The 24,848-nt window shown below is 40.7% G+C and overlaps 1 protein-coding gene across 4 annotated transcripts in view; it reads left to right on the top strand.

Moving 5' to 3' along the window:
- The window catches only part of Tanc1 (tetratricopeptide repeat, ankyrin repeat and coiled-coil containing 1), a 246,680-nt gene that overhangs the window by 37,484 nt on the left and 184,348 nt on the right, over nucleotides 1–24,848 (top strand). The window lies entirely within an intron of this gene.

Below are 24,848 nucleotides of genomic sequence, written 5' to 3'. Positions count from 1 at the left end.
ATCCACTGAGTTTGCAGCCAGGAACCCCCGACTGGATGGAGATGCCTGGGTACAGGGAGGAGGAGGCTTGACTATTTGTCTGACTCAAAGCCCACCCGTGAGGTCAGATCAAGGCCGACCACCCTGCTTTTAGATAGCAAGCAAACTGAGACATCTTGTTACATACATATTTTCTTTATTTTTGGAAGAATGGTATGAAACAATTCTATTAGGAAATGGATGGTACAGGCTCCAGTGAACATTTTTGAGGTACTAAGGCATGTCCAGGATCCAGTGGTAACCCACAGTATTTGCAACCCCTGTGGTGTAGTGTAGATGCACTTCTGTCTCAGACATTTGGATTTAGTGAGGTGTTTGTGATGAGATCTAAGGTGTTTATGAGGGACATACTCTCCTGAGAGTTCCTGTTACCATTTCTTTCACGTGTTTACTTTGGATCCAGCAGGATTCTTTTATCCTCCTTCTGGTGGTTTTAAATTCTGTGCTCTGAGGCATGCTGTCTGAGGAATACTTTCTGTGAAATGGTGGTGACTGTAGAAAGTGAAGGGTGTGATTATATAATCATTTTGAATAAATAAAAGGATGGCTCATGGCAGGTCCTGTGAGGGCAGCTTGGAAATGAACTGTATCATTAGGGATTAAGTTGCACTGCAGTTGGATTTTGCAGCTGTCAGACTCTCTGCAGTACAGTATGTCAGCTGAAACCTCCAGGTGTAAATAGACCTACATCAGCATCATTGAAAAGTGCTGTGAGGAACCAGAGCTCAATGGGATGCTGTCCATCAAAAAGTCATTTGCAGGACCTTATTTCTGGTTATGATGCCTTATCCCCACTGTCTGGCAAGATACATAGAGTTTTACAGCAAGGAGACGTAGAGGGCATATGTACTTACTTGGGTCACATTTTCATCAATAATTTGTCTCCTTTTCTGCCTGTTTTTCACTACCTAAGACACATTTACAGCCAGGTAAAATCCGCCTTTAAAATAGGACTAAGAAAACAATAACTAAAGTAGCCCTTCATTTTGGAAAATAATAGTGGCTACTTTAGAGTCTGGGGGTATGTAATGCAGTGGTAAAATGCTTAACTAGCACGGGCAAGGCTTTGGTTTGATTCTAGCCCTGGGTCGGGCGTGTGGGGGCTAATATCATAATCCTTTGCCTTCTTGGAATTGCCTAATGGGCTGCTTGCGAATAGGACTTTTGTCTTCACCCCTATATTTCTCAGTCAAGAACATTTCTGGCATGTAGAATGAACTTAATGTAGATTAGGCATAGGGAGTTAATGTTGCCTGTCCTGTTCAAGGCCACACAATAACTGGATACCTTGAGAACAAGTAGATGAAGAAAGGAAGTACCAGAGGATAATGATTTCCCTTTAGAACCTCTTTACAGAAAACAGTACCGAGGGGCCTGGAGAGATGACTCAGTGGTTGAGAGAGCCTACTGCTTTTGCAGAGGACAGCACCCACATCAGGTGACTCATAGCCTCCTGTAATTCCAGCTCCAGGGGATCTGACACTCTTCTGGACTACTTGGACTCCTGCACTCTTGTATATATACCACCACCCCCATGTACATATAATTAAAAAATAATAAAAATAAATTTAAAAAGAAAATGATTCTTTGAAAAAATAGTATTTTTTTTCCCTGGGGCTGGAGAGATGGCTCAGTGGTTAAGAGCATTTGCTATTCTTACAGAGGCCTCAGGTTTGATTTTCAGCTCCAGGGGATCTGATGCTCTCTTCTGGCCTCTGAGGGTCCTGGATGAATGTGGTACACATACATATACTCAGGCATACACATGTACACAGAAAATCAATACGTAAATAAATATATTTTTTGGAAAGTTTCTTCCATCTATTAGTAAATCCTAATATTTATAATTTATTTTATTAAAATTGAGTATCATTTATATATTTTAAGTGTCACAAACATTAAATTAGAAAGAACTTACAACAATGCCTGTACTTTATAAGTAGTACTACATTCCCGTGTTTAAAAATGTGACTTTGGAGCTAGGGAGATAGCTTGGCAGTTAAGAGCACTGGATGCTTTTGCAGAGGACCCGAGTTCATTTCTTAGCAGCCACATAATGGTTAACAACTGTCTGTGTAACTTCAGTTCCAGGGGATCCCACATTGTCTTCTGACCTCCGAGGGCACTGCATGACATGGGTACACTTAACATACATGTAGGCAAAACACTCATACCTATAAAATAAAATTTTTAAATGTGAAAAAAAGGAAAAATTGTCTTAAAAATTTGCTGGCCTGGAACTCACGTATGTGCCTGCCTCTGCCTCGTGAGTACTGAGATTAAAGGTATGTGTCACCACACCCAGGTAAATGTCATTTATTTTTAAAGAATGTTTTATTACTTATTTTAATTTTGAGTTAAAGACAAAGAAATATATACTTTAATCTGTGAAAATGCCCTTTAGAGTAGGTCTGAATGAAAATAATTTAAAATATATAATAGGAAAGGTAAGAATGAAATATGATTTTAGGAGTAAGAATGTTGTTACTATCTAAATAGTATACAAATAGAAAACATTTTATGACCCAAACAACTATAATACATGAATTTAATTGAATTGACCATAGACCACCAAGGAGATTTAGGAACAAAAGTGTTACTATTTAGTCCAATAGGGTATTTTGTTTTGTTTTGTTTTAAGAGGTAAGATCTTGCTATGTTGGTTGCCCATGGTAGCCTTCAATTCCTGGTCTCAGGTGATCCAGCTGCCTCAGCTTCCAGAATAGTTGGGTCTGTTGGTATAAGCCATTGTGATTGGCTAGGCCAATAAGCTTCAAACATTCTTGACATTGCAATATCAGGAAAATAGTTTTTGCTCACACCTGCAATATCTGTATATGTATAGATTATAATCACATACTTGCTTAGTAGCAAGCTGTTTGCATTTAAGATACACAAAAATAGAAACAAAAGAATGAGGCAAGTAAATACAATTAGAAATTATAATATTTCCTTCCCATACCCTTGGAGATCACCTCCCATCCTCTACTTTGGAGACACCTGGTTTAGAATGACAGTAATCTAGAAGAAAAAGCACAGGGCAATTTTTGAAGGAGAGTTTGCTAGTTTCTGGAGTGGTATGTGGATAAGAAGTTGACAGAGGTATACTGTCAAACAGATTGAGAGTAGGCTGGGTGGGGAGTCAACCAGAAAGCTGGGGTTAAAACTCCCTTGCCATCTGTCTGAGAATATTGTTGAGGTGTCATGAACCAAACTCCCAAGGATTAAAGTTGTCCCAATTAGAATAGTGACATTAATTCCTCAAAGCTGGTAATGTTGGATGCTGGAATATAGAATACAGTTCACATACTGTATGCAGAATTGCTTTTGGTGTGAGAGGTCTTTCAGCTCTGAATAGATTTGAATAGAATCAAGAAGCCGAGTCGGGCTACAGAGATGGCTCAGTGGTTAAGAGCACTCTCTGTTCTTCCAGAGGACCCAAGTTTGATTCCCAGCACCCACATAGAGGCTAACAACTGTCCGTAACTCCACTTCCAGGGGATCCAATGCAGGTGTCCTTACACACATGCAGGTGATAGACTCATACACATAAAATAAAAACAATAAATAAAATACTAAAAAAAAGCCAAGTCGACCATTGGAAAGTAGACATAAGATCAAACTGCTGGACTCAACCTTGGTAAGTTTTGAGTGGATAGAGGTTGAGAACTCTGAAGAGGCAAGAGCCCAGCTGGAGGGGGTGCCTAGTCTCTTGTGACATGTTTGCTGGCCAATTAATCAGAGTCTCCTGCAACAGACATTTTCTGAGACTGAAATCCTTTGTTTCTGGATTCAAAAGATCACATGACTAGAGACATCAAGGTAAACCATCTTCTGTGATGTGGGGAAAATTCTACAGCAGGACTTCAAGGCAGTATCAGCCTTGCAGCACCAGGAACCACCTTAGAACATGTGGTCTCAATGTGGGTTGGTTTGGGTTGATGGCTGGTTGGTTGATTGTCTGTGCCTTGCTATTTGGGATTGGGTATAACTACAATAGTAAGTGATTTCAGGCAGATTTAGAATTCAGATTATTACTTCTTAAACAAAAGCAGACTGGAGAGATAAATGTCAGAGTGCCCAAAGTTCCACTTTCATTTGAAAATATTTAAAATAATGTACTTAGATATGAAAAGAAGGTGGAATTTGACAGCATATCATAGTGATGGGATTTTATAGACTAGCCACAAAGTATTTAAGTGTTATTTGAATACTTTTAGCAGAAGTGTTTCACAGCATTTGAAAAAAGAGTTGAAGTAGTGGGTACAGGTATGAAATAACCAGAGGCAGTGGGAACCTTCCATTCCTTTGAAAGATGGACTATGTAGAGACCTAGCTTTTGCCAGTATTAAGATCTGGAGGAATTTTATTAAGTGATGGCCCATACGGTATCTAGAGAACACTAGTAGTATTCTTGTGACACACATTGGTGGAGGAAACTTCAGTTGAGGAATTTCCTCCATTAGACTGGCCTGTGGCTATGTCTGTGGGGCATTTTCTTGATTATTGAATGATGTAGGAAGGCCCTTTTGTGGGCTATACAACCCCTGGGGTGGTTGTCCTGTGTTATATAAGAAATCAGGCTGCGCACGGGCCAGGGAACAAGCCAGTAAGCAGCGTTTCTCCATGGTCTGTGCTCCAGGTTCTTATCCTGAATTCCTGCAGTGGCTTCCCTTGATGATGGACTGTGAGCTGTATGCCAAAAAAAACCCTTTCCTCCCCAAGTAGGTTTTGGTCAGAGTGTTTTATCATAGCAGTAGAAAGCTAACTTGAACACTGTGGTACAATAGTTGACAAATCTTAGAAGTGACAGAGGTAGTAACTAATAAAATTAGGATTTGGGATTCCTGGGTATCCTTGAGAGAAGAGGCCTTACTGAAAGGGCGAGTCAGGGAAAAGTTATGCTGATTCTTGGTAGGAGAGTGCAAGCTTGCCCAGCCTCCTTTGATAGGGAGGCCCGAGAGTCCATCAGGGGCCTAGCCTCACCATTGTGTGTACAGTAAGAAGGACTTCATACTAATGTGTGACTTCAGTTTATAGATTATAATCTGCCAATTTCTATTTCAAGGATGTGGAAAGGGGATATCATTCAGAGCTGTATACTTATAGAAATGAGGGCTTAAAATTTTTTTGTGCATGATGCTTGAAAGATCATTTGTTCATACTGGGTTGCAATTTTCCCACCCAGAAATGAAAGAAAGGCTTACTGGAATAATCTAAAACTTACCCTGCTGGTTCTGAATGGATGTATCCATCCTTAGTAGATGAGGATGGAGAGGACATTTATTTAGCACTGCCTCCTTTATTTAGCTGCCCTCTCTGTGTGTTCCAGCTGCTTTATGTGCAGTAGTTCTGCTAATCCTTATTTCACTTGCCCCTATTGGCTGCCACTAATAAGTAGCTGAGTGCGGTACATAGAGAGTATCAGTGATTCCTTATAAGTTTTGAATGAGATTTTTAAAAGTAACATAGGGGCTGGAGAGCTGGCTCAGTGGTTAAGAGTGATGACTGTTCTTGTAGAGGACCTAGGTTCAGTTTCTAGCACCCACATGGCAGCTAACAACTATCTGTAACTCTAGTTCCAGGGGCCCCAACACCTTCTTCTGTCCTCTGCAGGCATTATAATGCATGTGGTACACTCATACAAATGCAGGCAAAGCACTTATACACATAAAAGAAAAGCAAATAAATAAAAAATTAAAGTAACATAAACATAAAATTTATTTACTTACATTCATTCATTTATTTGTTTATTTATTTATTATTTATTTATTTATTTATTTATTACAGTGTTGGGGATGAAACCAAGGTCTTGAGCATGCTGCATAAGCATTCTAACACTGAGATACATTAAGAACCTAAAGTCAACTTTTTAAAAATATAGTTTATTATTTTTATGTGTGTGAGTGTATTGCCTGCATGTATGTGAGTGTACCCATGTTGTACTATGCCTTGGAGGTTAGAAGAGGGCTTCAGATTTCCCTGGAACTGGAGTTAAGGACGGTTCGTAGCCACCATGTGGGTGCTGGGAATTGAACCCAGGTCCTCTGCAAGAGCAGTCAGTGCTAATCACTGAGCCATCTCTCCAGCCCCTAAAGTCAACTTTTTAAATATTGCAAGATTGAGTGGCTGGAGAGATGGCTCAGTGGTTAAGAGCGCTGGCTGCTGTAGTAGAGAACCTGGGTTTGGTTCCCAGCACTTACGTGGTGGCTAACAACCATCTGTAACTCCAGTTGCAGGAGATCTGATGCCCTCTTCTGAACTCCATGGGCATTGCATGACACAGTCATACATAAATGCAGGCAACACGCTCATATACATAAAAAAATAAGAATAATAAAATATTTTAAGAAATAATAAATTTTTAAAAAAGATTGCAAGATAGCAAATACTGCCTCTTGAAATACTTTTTTTTTGATGATATACGGACAATAAATGATACTCCAGATTTCTGTTTGAGTTTTGAACCAGTTCTGAGATATAAGGGGAAAGAAAGCATACAGAATTCAAATTGTACTTTTAAAAAATGCATAGAACTACAGTTGAAGAATGTACCTTAAATTTGTGTATGTTGTGTGGGGGGTGATTTTTTAAATAATGTTCTCTCAGTTGGTTTTCTGTTGTGATAACAAAATGCTCAAGACATTTATAAAGAAGTTCATTTGGCTCACAGTTCCCGGAGGCTGGTAGTCAAGAGCATGGCACCAATCTGCTTGGGATTTGCTGAGGGCCTTTTTGCAGCATTATAGCATAGCAAAGACTGGGGCTGGAGAGATGGCTGCGTCTCTTGCAGAGGACCCAGATTCTGTTCCCAGTACCCACATCTGGTGGCTCACAACTACTTATAACTCCAGTTCCAGAGGATCTAACACTCTCTTGTGACCCCCTCAGGCACTAAACAGATAATGATGCACATTTAGATAAGTGGACACACATACATACATGCATGTAAGTGAAAATAAAAATTTAAAAAAAGACATAGGAAAGGGTATGTTATGGCTAGACAGGATAAGTTTGCCAGTTTGGGTCTCTCTCTCTCTTTTTTTTTTTTTTTTTTTTTTTTGGTTTTTTTGAGACAGGGTTTCCCTGTAGCCCCAGCTGTCCTGGAACTCACTATGTAGACCAGGCTGGCCTTGAACTCACAGAGATCCTCCTGCCTCTGCCTCTTGACTGCTGGGATCAAAGGTGTGTGCCACCACACCTGGCCCTCTCTTCCTTTTTTTATAAAGATCCCTCAAATGCCATCATGAGGTCTCCACCTTCATTACCTCATCTAATCCTAATTAGTTCCCAGAGACCACTTTTCCCGATGGCATTAATATAGGAATTTGGGAATTAGAGTTACTACACAGGAGCTTTTGGAGGATGTGTAGATCATTGTATGTAGCAGGAGTGGGCTTCCTAATAGTGTTAGACTATCCCTATGCCTTCATGGGGAGGCCACTCTTATATAGCCAGGGGCTGGACCAGGACTTCCCAGTGTGTGGGCTTCAGAAGAGAGCGTGACACCCAAGGAGGGACAGGTTTTTCCCTCCCACACCCCATCCCACCTCTAGTTTTTGTTCCCAAGCTTCATGGATTAATAAGTTACTGAGGCTACTAGAAATGGGAGCTCACAAGAGAGGCCCAGATGGTGAGGTAGAGGGGTTCAGTTTACCAGCTATCAAATTAAAATATATTAAAATATTTAGCTGTCAAATTTACCAGCTGTCAAATTAAAATATTGAGTATTCTAAGAAAGTTACTGGGGTTCAGGATGCAGCTGTGGTAGCATGCTTGCATAGCATATATGAGGCCCCGGGTTTGATCTCCAGCATGCCTCCTCCCCAAAGTCATTGTATGAGCTTGTGCTGATAGTAATGTGTCCCTGTACCCGAATGTAAACACATGCTTTTGGAACATTAAAATACCTTAATATTTCCAGTTTGGTGGGGGTGAAGATGAATAGATTGAAAACTTTATGTAAACTTCCCCTTTCCATGATGGTCATTGATGTCTCTGCCGTGCCAAAGACCCAGTTTTACATTTGTGCTTCCCTCATGATTTTCCTAGTAAGAAAGGAAAACATTCAGACTGAAAATTTTGTTAAGGACTGGTTTGTCAATTTCCAAAGCAACATTTTTATTCAGCAGCAAGTAAAGCAAATTTGCCCAATTAAATTATTCATAAGAATTACAAAACTTGTCACTTAGAATGGATGTTGGGATATTCAGGTCATTTAGGAGACTGTGGTTAAAAATAAAATGACCTAAATATATAGCTCTAGTTTTTTTTTTTTTTAAGATAAGTTTAAACTTTTAATTTTTATTTGACATTGGTCCTAATTCCATTTCTATGGGGAATGTCAGTGGCTACTCTGTGTCTAAATAAAGATCTGTTCCTCTGATCTTGTTGATTTCTCATGGTATATGTAGCTCTATTTTTTAAAGCCAGATTTTATACATTTTTAATGCATGATACGTGAGGAATACATAGTGAGTAATGATATTCTAAAAAAAAATTGAAGACAATTCATTAATTGTTGGAATCACTCCTTTTGTCCTTTAAAGGAAGGAAATTGAAATATGAACTTGTCCCAATCTGCTTTAGAGTGGTAACTGGAGCATAAAATGTTGAAAATCAATTATGTATTTTGGGAGATGAAGCAGGCTGACATACTGAAGGCATACTGTATTGTGTTTAGTGGATAAAGCAGGACAGTTACATCATCTTCCTGCAATAAAATTGTGTCCTGAGAGGGAGAGAGACATAGGATAACCCCTCTTGATGGGTCCAAACTTCTTAGACTTGCCATTTATCTTGAAAAAAAAAATCGTATCTTAAAAATTGGTTTAGCTTTTTGTTGCTGTTATTGTTGACTGATAAGTGAAGTATTTGGTACTTTTCTTTTGTCCATACTTTCCTATGGTTTATAGCACTGTGGTGAATTTGCAGAACACTGCTGTGTGTCCAATGCCAGTGAGGTGGTAAGATCTCAGGAAAGCACAGATAGAGTTTGCGATTTCTCCTGTAGTCCTACTGTGACCAAAACCATGTTTACCAGCTGCATTGGTGTTTGTGGGTCTGGAGTGCCCCATGCACATAGTCTTAATGCCCTGTTGCTAGGTGAGGCACCTGATGACTGGGTTTCTTAGACTCTATGATAAGTAAGTGTATATTAGTACAGTCATGTACAGTTGCCTGCTGGAACTAAATCTCAGGGTCTCAAGCATGCAGCTACAGCTAAGTGTTCCAAACTGGGTGCCTTCTCCCAGAGTTTATTGTCTTTGAGTTGTGAAGGGTAGAAGTCCAAGATCAAGGTGTGGGCAGAGGTGTTTCCCTCTGAGGCCCTGTGAGAGAAGGATCTATTCCAAGCCTCTGCCTCAGACTTCTAGATTACCATCTTGTTTCTTCCTTCTATACCCATCTCTGTGCCCATATTTCCCCCTTTTATAGAAATACTTGCACACTTGACTAGGACCTGTTCTAATGACCTTCTTGATTACACTCTGCATAAATACTCTGTCTCTGAATGAGGTCATATTCTGAGATGTGACGTTTTAGAACTTCAGCATGAGTTTGTAGGGAGAAGGACATACCAACCCCCAGCAGCAGAGATCTGGACCCATAGTCTTCTTCTATCTAATTCAGTATATCATAAACTTATTTAGTAAATATTTGGTTAATATTTGCAGCTTGAGGAGGAAGGCCAGATTTTTGTCCTCAAAGAAATAGTCTTCATTACTTTTTTATTATTTATTTTTCGGTCTTTTTGAGGCAGGATCTCCCTATAGCTCCAGCTGACCGGGAACTCACTGTGTAGACCAGGCTGGCCTTGAACTCAGAGAGATCTGCCTGCTTCTGCCTCCCAAGTGCTGAGATTAAAGGCATGTGCCACCATGCCTGGCTACAGCCTTCATGCTTTAGTTTTCTCCATGCTGGCTTGTAGATAAAAATCATTTCTTAGATGGCAGTAATTTTGCTAGAGGCTGTTTTTCAGTGAATTTTAAAAACATTTGTCTTTTTCCTGTTTGATCCTTGGAGTATAAAAATATTTGTCATTTGATGCACACATTCGTTTTAAAGAGGATAACTTGTATACTTTACCTGTGATCTTTTTTTCTTTTTGTCTGTTTTTTATGCCCTCACAGGGGAAAATGAGGACTGAAGATTTTTTTTCTTTTTTTAAAAAATTTTATTTTATGTATGTGTGTGTATTGCCTGCGTGTAGGTAAGTGCACCCATATTGTGCAATGCCCGTGGAGGACAAAAGAGGCTGTCAGATCCCCTAGAACTGGAGTTATGGACAGTTGTTAGCTGCCATGTGGGTGCTGGGATTCGAACCCAGGTCTTCTGCAAGAACAACCAGTAACCGCTGACCCATCTCTCCAGCCCGAGATTTTTTTTCTTATAGGACATACCTATAAGAAAACCGCGTGTGATCTTGGTGTTTCAAATCAGGCAGCTCTAGAATCAAGGTGTAGGTGGGTTTCACCAAGATGGGTAGGCACTTACTACATCATATTTAGAAGATAAAAGATATATCATTTCATTTTTACTAGTATTTAAAAGGATCTTTTATGCCAAACAATGTTGGTGTCCAAGAGGCACCAGTTTATTTAAGAAATTCCTGTGTGTAGAGAAGTTGTCCTTGGAGCTAGTAGCCAGACTTAAGATTATAAAATCATGGGGAATGGGTCTCCTTGTCAGTATTAAGAAATAAATATTTTGAGCCAGGCTTGGTGGCTCATGCCTTTAATCTCAGCACTTGGGAGGCAGGGGCAGGCAATCTCTGAGTCTGAGGCCAGTCTTACATAGCAAGTTTCAGGCCAGCAGTACTATACAGTGAGACCCTGACTTTGAAAAAATAAAGGAAATGGAGGTGTGGAGAGAAGGTTCAGCCGTTCAGAATTCCTACTGCAGATGACCCCAGGTTTGGTTCCCAGCTCCCATATCAGGTGGTTCACAATCATCACCCAGTCCAGGAGATGTAAAGCTTCTTTGGGCCTCTGTGGGCACCTGCATGCACATGGTACACATAAACATATACACATAAATAATAAATCTTTTTTTTTTAAAAAAAGAAATGTTTATAGTGATTCCAAATTGGAAGATTGTGAATACATATGACTATAACTGTTTTATGTGTGCTTGTTGGGTTAAGTCCAGTTTTCAAAGTAATTTTGTTTATTCTTATTTGACATGCTCATTTTTTTAACTGAGTGATAAAATACCTTAGAAAGTGACAGCATGTTGAAATGTATATAAGGACCCTGGCAAGCTTGCCGTGATGGCACACTACCTGTATTGGGAGGTTGAGACAGGAGGATCACAGTTTCCAAGCCAGCCTGAACTGTATAATCAGACCCCATCTAAAGCAAAAAAGAACTTCCCTGATTTACATGATTTGGGACAGTCCCTTGTGTTTATACCACCTCTTTTAGTATGTATGTGTATTTTGAATATCATTAAAGAATAAGCATGGAGCAAAACCTCATGTCTGGGTTGCCCTGTATATCACAGTTCAAAGGCAGCCAGTTACATGGTGCCTGGCAGGAAGCCCTCCATTTTGTATGTCTGTTGAGAGAAAAGAGAGAATGAGGAGTCTAGAATGCCTTACAGTGAAGGAAGATCCATCCAGCTCTTGCAGACAGGTGCCTCATGTGTGCCACAGACACCTTCCTGTGACACCTCCAGGTCCAAAGGAAAGTCTTCTGTTTTGAGCACAGCTCAAAAATAGTTACCACTGTTTTCCTCAGACTATCATGGGATATGCAGCAAGTGGCTTTTGAGGACATAAATGTATAGGCATTTGAGTGTCTTAGGAATCAATAACGCCTTAATTTCAGCAAACAGCAGCAGCTCAAAATTAGTAGACTAGAGTAATTATTTTTTTAAAAAATTATGGGCTGGGTGGGCGTGGTGGTATACACCTTTAATCCTAGCACTCAGGAGGCAGAGGCACGTGGAACTCTGTGAGTTGGAGGCCAGCCTCCTGAGCTACATGGTGAGACCCTGTCTAAAAAGAAAGAAAGATGGGGTGTGGTGTGTTGTATGCTTGGAATCTCAGGGCTATATACTAAAAAGAATTATAGTAAAATCTATAAAACATGAAATTTGTGTTTTAATACTTTTAAAGTGTGTTATTTGAGGCCATTAAATATAGTCATGTTTTTATAACCACCACCACCCACTGTTGCTAGAATTTTTTGTTCAAAGGGAAATTCTGTATGCTTTAAACAATAGTTCCTCATTACCTTTCCCCCAGTCCCTGTAACCTCCATTGTACTTTCTGTCTCTGGATTTGCTGACTCTAGGTACCTCAGACGGTGGAATCATGTATTTGTCCTTTTGTATCTGGCAACTCTAGTTATCCTTAAGTTATATCTGTAAAGTTTTCACCATAGGCAGTTTCTTTTTTAATCATAAAATAATTTGGCAGATAACTGTAGAATATTAAAGTTCTGAGACAGAAATTCGAAACCCCTATGCCTTCGGGGCCAGAAGGCAGCAGCATCTAATATTTATGGAGCAGTTACTGTGTGTCAGGCTCAGCTCCAAGCACTTTGCAGGTAATAACACATTTATCTTCTCACCAACCCTGGGAGGCAGATACTGTTATGAATACTGTAGTTTTGCATACAGGAAACTGAGGCTCAAGAGATGAACTATTTCCTTAAGATAATGACATGGCTCAGATGTGTAGTGTGGGATTCTAGCTCCAAAGCCTGCCATTCTAAGAGCTCCTGCTGTGCTTAGGAGCAGTGAGCTGGGCCATGGGGAGCCAGCCAGACCAGCCCTGGAGTGAGCCTAGGGTGAGAGGTTTCTGATCCTTGGCTCTAATGCAGGACAGTGCTGCTGGCTCTTGCACCATTTCAAGAAAAGTTAAAAACCCTTTTTTGCTTGTGACCTAGTCATTGCTAAGCATGGATAAGATTGAGCCTAAGACAAAACAAAGCATGCTGGCCAGACAGTGTATCTGGGGACCACTTGTTTGAGACTTCTGCTCTGGAGTTTTCAGATAACATTTTCCTCATCCAGAACTCTAGACAGTTTGCACCCCTTGGGACACTCCTCACTTGCCATTGTTTGGACCGGTGGACAGGGCCCTGCTGCTCTTTGCTGCCCCAGCTGCAACTTTCATATAGCAATTTTTAGTAAATTCGTTGAGCGATGATTCTTTACAGCAGCAATCACAATTTCTTCCCAAGCGCTGCCAAGAGTTCACTGAAAGTCTAATTTAAAACAAAACAAAGCCAGTCAATTTTGTGAGGCTCATATCCCTTTCATGTAGAGCTTCATAATTTATTGTTTCATTTTGGGCCCCTTTGATTTAACAATGCTGATTAAAATAAGACTTTAAAGTGTTTTTTCTCCCCCTCTTTTAGAAAAAGCCTCACCAAAGAAACTCAAATGTATACAGTGTCTAACACATACAAACCTAAGCGTCCTTATTATAATACCAGCTTCCAGTGTTCATGGCATGCTTACTCCACGCCAACCACCATGGGAGGGTTTTACATGCTTTATTTCTTTTATTGTGGAGTCAAAAATTTGTGAATTTATACTGAGTTCTAGAATGGGAAGGATTTGAACATGTCTAATTCAATTTATTGACTTTGCATATGATACTATTCAGGGCCAATCAGTTTAAAGGCTAGTCCAAGGTTATTCAAATGTTGTCTAGAAGCCAGAACTCATTGAACCATATACATCTATTGAGTATGTAGTCAGTCTTCTGTCTTCTCTCTGGCCTTTGGTTCAGTGGTCTTTTTAGATACTACAGTGCTTCTGCATTTATATTTCCATTGTCTGTGAAAGACAGGCTTTGTCGCTTTAAGTGTGATAATATGTTATCACTCATGCCAACAGTTTCTGAGCCAATGATCATTAACAAGGGATTTCAGATGGGTTTTATCTTAGTCCATTCATGCTGTCATACAAAATAATGGAAAACTATGTAATTTTTAAGAACAAAAATGTATTCCTTACAGTTCTGGAGGCTCAGAAATCCCAAATTGGGTAGCTTCAGACCCTGTATCTATGTCTGATGAGGGATACTTTCTGATATTAAGATGGTATCTTGTTGCTGTATTTTCAGGTGTTAGAAACTGGAAAGGCAAAAAGGACATTAGGACATCCCCTTCAACTCTTCAGTAACACACGAAATCAGCTCTCATGGCTTAATCACTTTCTAACAGGTTCATCTTTTAATATAGTAGCATCCCTTACCCTCAGGGCCCTCACATTTTCTATTTATTTATTCATTTTTAAAGTATATGAGTGTTTTGCCTGCATGTGTGTAGGTGCACCACATGTGTGTAGGGCCTACAGAGGCCAGAAGATGGCATTGGATCCCCTGGAACTGGAGTTATGGATGGTTGTTAGCTGCCGTGTGGGTGCTGAGAACTGAACCCAGGTCCTCTTCAAGAGCAATCATTGCTCTTAACTGCTGAGCCATCTCTCCAGCCCCTAGTCCTACAATTTCACGAGTAGCTTATTCATGTGTAACCTCTGACTACATTCCAAGACTCAGAAGTTGATGCCTGAAACATTGGCTTGTACTGAACCACATATACACATGCACACACACACATACACACACTGTTTTTTTTCCTATACATGCATACATATAGCACCCAAGTTTAATTGATAAATTAAGCATAGTAAGAGATTAACAATAAAGAAATAGAAGAATCATAACAATATAGTAGTAGCACCGTGGTTGATCAACTGAGACTGCTCTTGAGACTGATAGGTAGATAGCATGTATAGTGGAGATATGCTGGATGGGAATTATTCACATACTGGGAAGGGCAGAAGGGCAGTGAGTGGCCTTGTCACACCATTCCAAACTGCATGTCATTTAAAACTGTGACAAGGCTGGGGATGTAGCTAAGTTGGTAGAATGCACAGGGTTGAGTCCTTAGCATTGCCTAAACTGGGCATGGTGGCATGCACCTGTGAACCCAGCACTTGGGAGGTGGAAGCAGAAAGATCAGAAGTTCAAAATCATTCTTGGCTACATAATGAGGTGAGGCCAACCTGACTACATGAGACTTTGTCTCAAAAACAAACAAGCAAACAAACAAACAAAAAACCACCAAAACAATTAAGACCTATGAATTATTTCTGGGATTGTAAGTTAACCAAGGAAAATTGAAACTGTGGCATAGGGGGATTCTTGTGCTATCGTGAGATATTCTTGTATCATACAAATTTGAGAGACACACATTCAAACCATAGCACTCTGTTGGCATTAGTGTGAAGCTGCTTCCCGGTTTTGGCTAAGGCCAAGACAAGCACTATGTGGATTTCGATTATGTGTTATTCCTTTGCAAGTTGCTTGGGATTTGGAGTTTGCTGTGGTTAAGAGAGGACCAAGCCCTTACCTCATTAGTGCAGGACCCTACACTAACCATCTGATCATCCTGCAAGTAATATTTTAAGTGAGACTAAAAGGATAATTCCTACCTAAGAGAAGCAGTTTTCACATGGATGGTATAATAATCATCATATTCATCTGAAACTTGGCTTTTGGCCTACACTACGGTAGATAGGAGTCATTTTCAAAACTCTGCAGTGGGGAGGGTGGAGGCAAGGCTCGTGCCCTTTTCGTTCAGAAAAAAATCATCTAGGTTTTTCTTTTTAAAAAGTTATCTCCGCTTGGGAGGTGGAGGCAGGAGAATCAGGAGTACAAGGCCAGCCTCAGCTATATACTGAGTTCAAGGGCAGTCTGGGCTACTAGACCCTGTCTCAAAAAACCAAAAGTGGGTGGTATGGGGATGAAGGGTCGCTCAGTCATGGGTAAAGGGACATGTGCTGCCAAGCCTGATGACCTGAATTTGATCCCTGGGACCCACATGGTGGAAGGAGAGAACTGACTCCTGCAAATTGTCCTTTTAACCTCCACACATGCCATGTCATAAACATGTATGGACACACTTTCACACACTAAATGAATGAAAAAGAGGGAAAATAGTTATCCTCCTCCTTATACATAATTTGTAAATCACAGAAAAGTAACTTCATTCAGAAATGTAATGCAGACATCTAAAATGTAAGATGGTAACTTTTTTAATTAAAAAATTTTATTGTTGGGGCTGGAGAAATAGCTCAGTAGTTAAGAGCACTGACTGGTCTTGCAGAGGATCTGGATTTGGTTCCCAGCACCCACATGGCAGCTATCAACCAACTGTAACTCCAATTCTGGGAGATCCAAAACCCTCTTCTGACCTCCCTGGGCATTGCACAACATGGGTGCACTTACATACATGCAGGCAAAGCATTCATACACATAAAATAAGAATAATAAAATATTAAAAATTTATCATTGTGTGTGCATAATGTAGATATGTGGATATGCCACAGTGTACATATAGAACTCACAGGACAACTTTGTAGAGTTGGTTCTGGCCTTTCACCTTCACATGGATTTTGGGGATTGAACTTAGGTCGTCAGGCTTGCACAGTGGCACCTTTGCCCACTGAGCCATCTTGCCAGCCCCAAATAGTACATTTTATTTTATTTAATGTAACAGAATACAAATGAAGTTAAAGTAGAAGGAATGCTTAAACTTCAGAAATCTTTTTTCTAGCTCAGGTACTTTGACACACTTGAATATTGCTATGAAGTTTGAAAACAGTTCTAATGCTTCTCGACTTTTGATGGGATTATAGCCTATGAACCTGTAATATAGTGAAAATATTTTAAGTTGAGAATGCATTTAACATGCTTAACCAACTGAACAGCATAGCTTACCCCGGGTCTTGATCATCCTGCTGTAACCTCCCAAGAGCTTGAAGTGCTGGGATTAGTCATGCACCACCATGCTGGGCCCCACTCTGCCTTAAACATACTCAGAACACTGCCTTAACTTACAGCTGGACAAATCATCTAACACAAAGTTTGTAATAAAGTTTTGAGTGTCTCCTTTATACACACAGGTGGATGTTTTGTAGACATAGTGGACTACAAAAATGAAACACAATAACTCCAAACATTGTCAAAGCAGTGTGCTATGGAGTGCTTGCTGACCTCATGATCATGTGACAGGGAGCTGCAGGTTGCTGCCACTTCCCTGCTTGGAGCAGACACATGGCGTGAGCCTGGGAAAGCATCCAAATTTAACTCCAAGTATGGTTTCTACTGAAATGTATCTCACTTTCACGCCATTGGGGAAGTGGAAACATTCTAAGTCAAATTATCAGAAATCAGGGACTATGTTTATGAATAAAATAGAAGAACCCAGGACAAGAGTCCAGATACTGTGACTTTGAGGTTCCTCTTTTCTGCTTCACCATATTTTCCACATGCAAGAAGTATAAACAATATAGGATGGTGTATATTTGAAAACTAGAGTGTGTGATAAAGGCCCCTAAGTCAAAGTTTGAGGAGGAAGGGAGAGGAGACACAAGACAGCCAACCACTTTGCAAGAGGTGCACTGGGAAGATCAGTGTCTCTTCCATCATTTCAACACTTGAAGAATTCTGCAACTTGATTTATTTAAACTTTTGAAATACTGGGGTGAACCCATAGCCTTGCTTGTGCTGGTAAGCACTCTCTACCACCTAGCTATGTATATCCAGCCTTCTTTTTACATTTCATTTTGAGATAGACTCTTGCCATGTTGCCTAGGGTAGCCATAGATTCACTCTGTAGCCTAGGCAGGACTTGAACTTTATATCCTCTTGCCTCAACTTCCTGAGCACCTAGATTGCAGGCCTGACTGAGTTCTGTTGCTTTAAAAATAGGTGTAAAAGCCAGGCATGGTGGTGCACACCTTTAATCCCAACACTTGGGAGGCAGAGGCAGTGAATCTCTGTGAGCTCGAGGCCAGCCTGGTCTATGTATCAAGTTCTAGGCCAGCTGGGGCTACAGGGAGACCCTGTCTCAAAAAGACCAAAAGAAAAAGATCAAAACTTTTACATGTTCACATTGTTCTACTTCTGTCTTGAAGACTTGAAGGCTGGTAGAATGGAACTGACTCTGCATGTAACATCACTTATCAGGGGAATGACCAGAACTTCACTGGTCTGTCACTAGTGGTCTGTCACTCTGGCAGGACAGGTAAATATCACAGACATATGCAGTTATGTGTCACCTTGCAGTCTTGATGTCTGGTGCATAGTTACAACTTTAGAAGCAGGCAGGAAAGACCCTGAGCAGTCTACAATGCCTAGTACACATGCACATGCAACTTTCTTCCATGGATATACCCAGGGCCTTTTGTCTTTGACGTGAATGTTATTGAGTAAAAGTGTGTATTCAGAGAGGTTCTATAGATAAGAAATGGCAAGCTAGGAATTAGGTATGGAAGGAAAGAAGAAGCTCACAAGCTGACTGTGTAAGGACATTTGCTTGGGACTCAGGCCACATAGCCTAGAAGGCTTTCTTAGTTTCCACTGGCAGGACAATACTTGGATTTTTGTAATAACTCCGGATTAGGTCTGTTTGTCTTTCAAATATTTATCCATTGACATACTCTATACCACATCCTGAGCATGTGATAATAAAACAAAAGAAGGTCCCTTCCTTGTGCACGGTCTAGGAGGGTAGATGGTTTTATATGTAAATACAAAATGATGTCATAAGAGATTCAGAGTGAGAGAATGGGGCTGAGTGGGAGTTGGAGCTCTTTGTAGTGAATGAAGGCGTTGGGGCATTGGGTGTTGGAGAGTGAACAGGAACTGTCCAGCTGTGTGTACAGGGATCTGTATTTTAGCAAAGTGTCTGGAATTCAGGTTGCAAGTTTTAGAGAAAAATTTACACCAAATGGGGCAGGCAGTTCAGAGCTTTTAAAAGTCATCATAGAAATTATCAAAAACCTGTAAGTCATGAGGCATATAATTAACTTCCATATACATGCTTACTGGCCAGCTTCAGTTATTAACATTTTGTTAATCTGATATCACTATGACTTATTTGTGTGTGGGGGGGTTGGAGCAATTAATTTTTTTTATTGTATCTATCTGAAGTGAGCAGCATGATATTTGGATCCATATTCACTTTCTATATAACTATGTTTTGGTTTAAAACATTGCATATACCATGGTGGCCCCATAAATCTGTAACAGAGCTGAAAGAGTCTGTTTGCTTAGTTATTTGTTACAGCTGTGATAAATTTGTAGCACAGTGCATTATCATACACTTGCAGTGATGCTGGTATAGTTAGATAAAAAAAATTATATAACATACATTTATACATAGTACACAGTATTTGATAATAACCAACTGTTACTAGCTTACCTGTCTACCACATGATACTCTGTAGTGTTATATCAGAATGTTGTCCTCTTCTCCACACCCATGAGTATATGGGCAAAACAAATTAGACTTGGTGGGTTATTAAAAAAAAGAAGGCATGAAGTTGGAGGGGAGTAGAGGTGGGCCTGGGAGGAATTGGAGGGAAGAGGAGGGTGTGACTATGATCAAAATACATTGTATGCATGTATGAAATTCTCTCAAAGAACTAATATATTTTTAAAAATGTCCTCCTACTTATAAAAAAGTTTACTGTAAAACAGCATGCCGAGTTATGCCATCAGGAGCCATTTATCTTCTTTTGCTGAACCTATGTAAGGTGGTTTCTGTTAGTACACTCTGTGGTGTTTGCACAGTGATGAAATTGACTAATAATGCATTTCTCAGGATGTGATCTTGGGCTAAGAGTACCTAAGATCTACTCTCCTTGAAATTTAACAGCATATAATATAATATTTCAAGCAATAATACTTATGTTGTTAGATCTCTAGACTCACTCCATAACTGCAGTTGTAACCTTTGACCTATTAACACCCCCCTCCCCCAGAAATTTAAAACAAATCCTATATATTATGTAATTTTACTTAGATATAGTATCCATCTCTAGAGGATAGTTTGAATCCCCAACCCATGGGCACACAGTAAAATAAGAACAGTTTCCTAGTATCCATACAATACCTGGTCCATATGCAGATTCCCCTGTTAACACAAGTTTCTTTATGTGTTAGTCTTCTGTCACTCTAACAGAATACCTAAGATAATTAACTTATAATAAGAAAGGAGGAGCCGGACGTGATGGTGCATGCCTTTAATCCCATCATTTGGGAGGCAGAGGCAGATGAATCTCTGAGTTCAAGGCCAGCCTGGTCTACATAGTGAGTTCTAGGCCAGCTGGGGCTACAGGGGAGAGCCTGTTTCAAAAAGACAAAGAAGGGCTGGAGAGATGACTCAGCAGTTAAGAACACTGGCTGTTCTTGCAGAAGACCCAGGTTTGAATCCCAGCACCCACATGACAGCTAACAACTGTCTGTAACTCCAGTTCCAGGGGATCCAATAGCCTCTTCTGCCCTCCGAGGGCATTGCAGGACACAGGTACAGTTATCTACATGTAGGCAATACACAATACACATAAAATAAACATAATAAATAAAATATATATTTAAAAAAGATGACGATGACAAAGATGAAGAAGAGGAAGGAGGAGGAGGAAGAGGAGGAGGGAGGAGGAAGAAGAGGAAGAGGAAGGAGGAAGGAGAAGAAGATGGAGAGGGAGGAAGAGGAAGAAGAGGGAGGAAGAGAGGAAGAGGGAGGAAAGAAGGAGGAGGAAGAAGAGGAGGTTTATTTGGCTCACAGTTTTTGAAGTTCTAGTCCAAGACTGAGATGTGGACTTGTGATGAGAAAACACGTCATTGCAGGAGTGTAGAGTGCAATACAACTACTCACTTTATGACCAGGAAACTGAAAAAAAGGGGTTTGAATCCCACAGTTCTCAAGGACATGCACACAAAGCAGTTAGGATCTACCACACAGCCTCACCCTGGAAAAGCTCCACCACCTTCTGATGGTGCCATCCTGAGGACCAAGCCTTTAATGCACAGGTCACTGGGACATTCCAGATCCAAACTATAATACATCATCTAAAGGGTTTGTTTATTCTGCAAGCCTAAACATTTCAGGAATATTGGATAAATGGCTTTTACTCTGTCATTTTTATTCTCTTTATCAGTGTTTTACAATTTATCTGGTGTCCTTTAGATCATTTTGCCATCAGAATCACTTTGGTAGGAGGCAGTGCCAAAACTTTTTTATCATGTTGCAAGGCACATGCGCATGTGTGTGTGTGCGTGCATGAGTGTGTATGTGTGTGTGTGTGTGTGTGTGTGTGTGTGTGTGTGGGAGAGAGAGAGAGAGAGAGAGAGAGAGAGAGAGAGAGAGAGAATTTGAAAAAAGCTTGCATTTTAAAAGCTAAGCTTATAAATATCTGGGACCATTCTTACCAGTTCCTGTGATTTTTGCTTTCAGTGTTTAGCTGATAATCTGGAAGCATGGAGTTGGTTTTCCATCACAGCATAACTCTAGCCTTTGAGTGTTGTCACAGCTTTCAAACTAGCACAACTTCTTGGCTTGGGCCCACTCAGGACTCTATTCAGATGGGTGCAGTTGACTACAGCCTTGATGTGACCCTTCAGGGCTGAGCCTGAGTTGCCCTCTTTTTGATGCTACACCGCTGCCTCTTGTCCTCTCTCCACTCCTTACACCGGTACTCTATCCTTAGTTATCTGTGCTTTGTACTGCTTGTACTTCTTTGGCCTGTAGTGTGGTGCAGTAGAAGGTGCATGGAACATGGGTGTGCTAATCTCTCTTCAGAATCCTGATTTCATTTCTTTTGAGTAGTCAAATCTGAATTCCTGAGCCTAATTCTTGATATTAAAAAAAAAATCATGCCAAAAACCCCTAAAACTAAGTAAAAAGCAAATACAGCATGAACTCTTACATCAAACCTTAAGTGCATAAAGTTAAGTATAAGCATGGTATTGTCCAGCAAATATCTAGAGCTTTTTCATCCCAAGGGAGTAAACCTTCATCCCATTGAACAGCTTCACGTTCTCTCCCCTAACTTTAGGCAACCACTATTTTCTGCTTCTTTGAGGTTTGTTTTTTTGTTTTGTTTTGTTTTTTGCCTCCTGTGCCTCATCTAAGTGGAATCATGCTGTCATGTTTGGCTTATATTGTCAACTTGACACACCTGGGAAGAGGGACCCTTGGTTGGTGTATCAGACTGGCCTGTGGGCTTGTCTGAAGGAATTTTCTTGATTGTTGAATGATGTGGAATGGTCCAGTCCACTGTGGGTGTTGTTATCCCTGGGCAGGTGGTCCAGGGTTTTTTAAGAAAGCAGGCTGTCTGGGTGAGTAGCACACACCTTTGATCCTAATACTTCAGAGGCCAGCTGGAGCTAAAAGGAAACCCTGTCTCAAAAATAATAAATAAATAAATAAATAAATAAATAAATAAATGAATGAATGAATGAATGAATGAATGAACGAACGGGGCAGGCTGAGCACAGGCTAGCTAACAAATAGCACTCTTCCATGGTCTCTGCCTCAGTTTCTGCTGTAACTTCTATAACTGGCTCATTTCACATATTATGCACTCAGGGTTCATTCATGTTATACCATGTATCAGAATTTCCCCTTCTCCCCTTTTTTGAGACAGCGTCTCATGTATCCCAAGCTTACTTCAAAGTCCTGTCTCCACCTCCCAAGTGCTGGGATTACAAGTATACATCATCACACCTCCTTTATTTATGTGGCACTGGAGATTGAACTCGGGGCCTAGTGCATACTATGTAAGCACTCCACCAACTGAGTTACATTCCATCCCAGAATTTTCTTCCTTTTTAAGACTGAATACTACTTCATTGTATAGACATACCACATTTTAATTATCCATTCTTTGTCAGTGGATACTTAGGTTGCTTCCACATTATGTTTATTGTGAGTACTGCTACAATGAACATGGGCATGCAGATATCTCTTTGGCTTCCTGATTTCAATTCTTTTGGATAATGGCTTTGTACCTGAGTGTTATTCATCACTCAGAAGGGAGCCTCTCCTGCCTAGAGTCATTCAACAGCCTCCCTCCAGTAGACATCCACACAGTTTGTGCATTCACTTTGATCTGTCATAGGTAGTTAGTATGTCTTGCTGAATTCAGGCTTTACTATTTTTGACCCCAATAACTTTGGGAATTATGTTGCAGGGAAGTTGACATTCTCCCCCACATTCTCTTCTTTTTTGGCCACCCACAGCAGCTGTGTCATTGAGGAAGTGTTGACACTGCTTTTGGTTTTTAAACGACTCCGTATTTTTTCCCAGGAGTGAAAAAATCGAGAAGTTAGATTTTCTGGATTTTTAACAAGACAAAAAACAAAGTTATAAAACTAAGTGAGGAAGGGATATTTCTACAAAGTAGGGGTATTAAGCAGAGAATTCTACAATTTTATAGGTAGTAGATATTACAAAAATAAGCTTTTCCCAGAATTTGATGGTTATTGTCTTTCATGTTATTCTGAAGTAAGACAGTCCAGCAGCTGGTTTTTCTTGTCAGAGTTTTCAAGAGTATTGATCAGCCTGCACATACATTTAGCTTTGATAATAGGGATCTGTAAAATGGCTTGATTTTCTGCAAAAGAACTATCTAAAGCCAGGCGTGGTGATGCACATCTTTAATCCCAGCAGACAGGCAGATCTCTGTGAGTTCAAAGCCACAAGGCCAGCATGATCTACATAGTGAGTTCCAGGCCACCTCTCAAAAAGACCAAAAAGAATTATCTAGTTTGTTTCTTTTCCTTTTTGATTTTTTTGTTTTGTTTTGAGACAGACTCTTTGCAATTCAAGCTGGCCTTAAACTTCTGGCAGTCCTCCTGCATCAGCCTCCAAAGTGCTGGGATTATAGGTGTGAACCACTAGGCAATCCTCCTGCATCAGCCTCCAAAGTACTAGGATTATAGGTGTGAAACAAATATATAATTTCAGTAGCTGATTTAAAAAAAATTTTGGTTTCCTTATTGTTTATTTTGTTATTTGAGACAGGGTGTCACTGTATAGTGTAGGCTGGCCTGGAACTCACTACCTAGCCGAGGCTGGCCTGAATCTTGTGGCAATCTTGTTGCTTCAGCCTCCTGTGTGCTGGGAACGTTGGCCACCATGTGTGGCCAGTAGCTGTTTACTGTGAGACAGATGATTAGAAGCCTTCTCTGCTGCTCCTCCAGGTGCAGCTGCAGCAGCCATGGTTCTGATTTTTCACTTTTCGCCTTAGAACTATAGTAGACGCGGTGGCTTCAGCTTGCCCAGGGTCAACATGGGGTATGGGGTTCTGAAAGAAATAATGCCATTTTTCTCCTGTTTTGTTGCAGGGATTTTTATAGCTAGATCAGATCTTGTGACTTATTTATGTTCTACCCAAAGGACCCTCAGCTCTTTGTGATCTGAGTCATTTCTTAGCCAGTGCCAAGTGTTGGGCCTGGAATGTCCTGCCCAGGGGTGGGGACAGCAGGCCTGTCTGCAGCTGGGAGGAAATCCATGTGCCAAAAGAGAAATGCAGTGGTCTTTGGATGAGTGGCTTGGCTGGTCAGTCTGGGTTGGGGTGGGGGTGGGCATGGGGGTGTCTGTGCATGGGAGTGGGAGAGGCACCAGGAGCAGGGCAGTGGCTCAGACCCCAGGGACTTAACTGGTTATCCAGGGAGGGTCCCAGACTCTTTATTGAAACTGAACTAGAAGATGGGTTAGGTCTGTGGATTGCAGGAAAAGAAGCCACCTTATTAGACCTAGGGTCAGGGCCAGTTAAGGAGCAAGAGCAACTTGGCCAGGAGCTATTTAAATCTCCCTCCTAGAAATGCCCACTGGATGGAGCCAGCAAGGGATGGGTGGGAGTTAGGGTTAAGAGGTTTCAGCTCTAGGGAAGGAAAGGCTGTGGATACCGAAAACAGCAGAGCAGGCCTGGAAGCCCCGACTGCTTGGCCCTTAGTGCCCTGGTAGGTCATTTTAGCCTGTGTTGTAAATGAC

This window comes from Nannospalax galili, unplaced genomic scaffold (assembly GCF_000622305.1).
Source record: "Nannospalax galili isolate Female #2095 unplaced genomic scaffold, S.galili_v1.0 scaffold92, whole genome shotgun sequence".
In the NCBI taxonomy this organism is placed as follows: domain Eukaryota; kingdom Metazoa; phylum Chordata; class Mammalia; order Rodentia; family Spalacidae; genus Nannospalax; species Nannospalax galili.
This window is presented reverse-complemented; position numbering and strand designations above follow the sequence as displayed.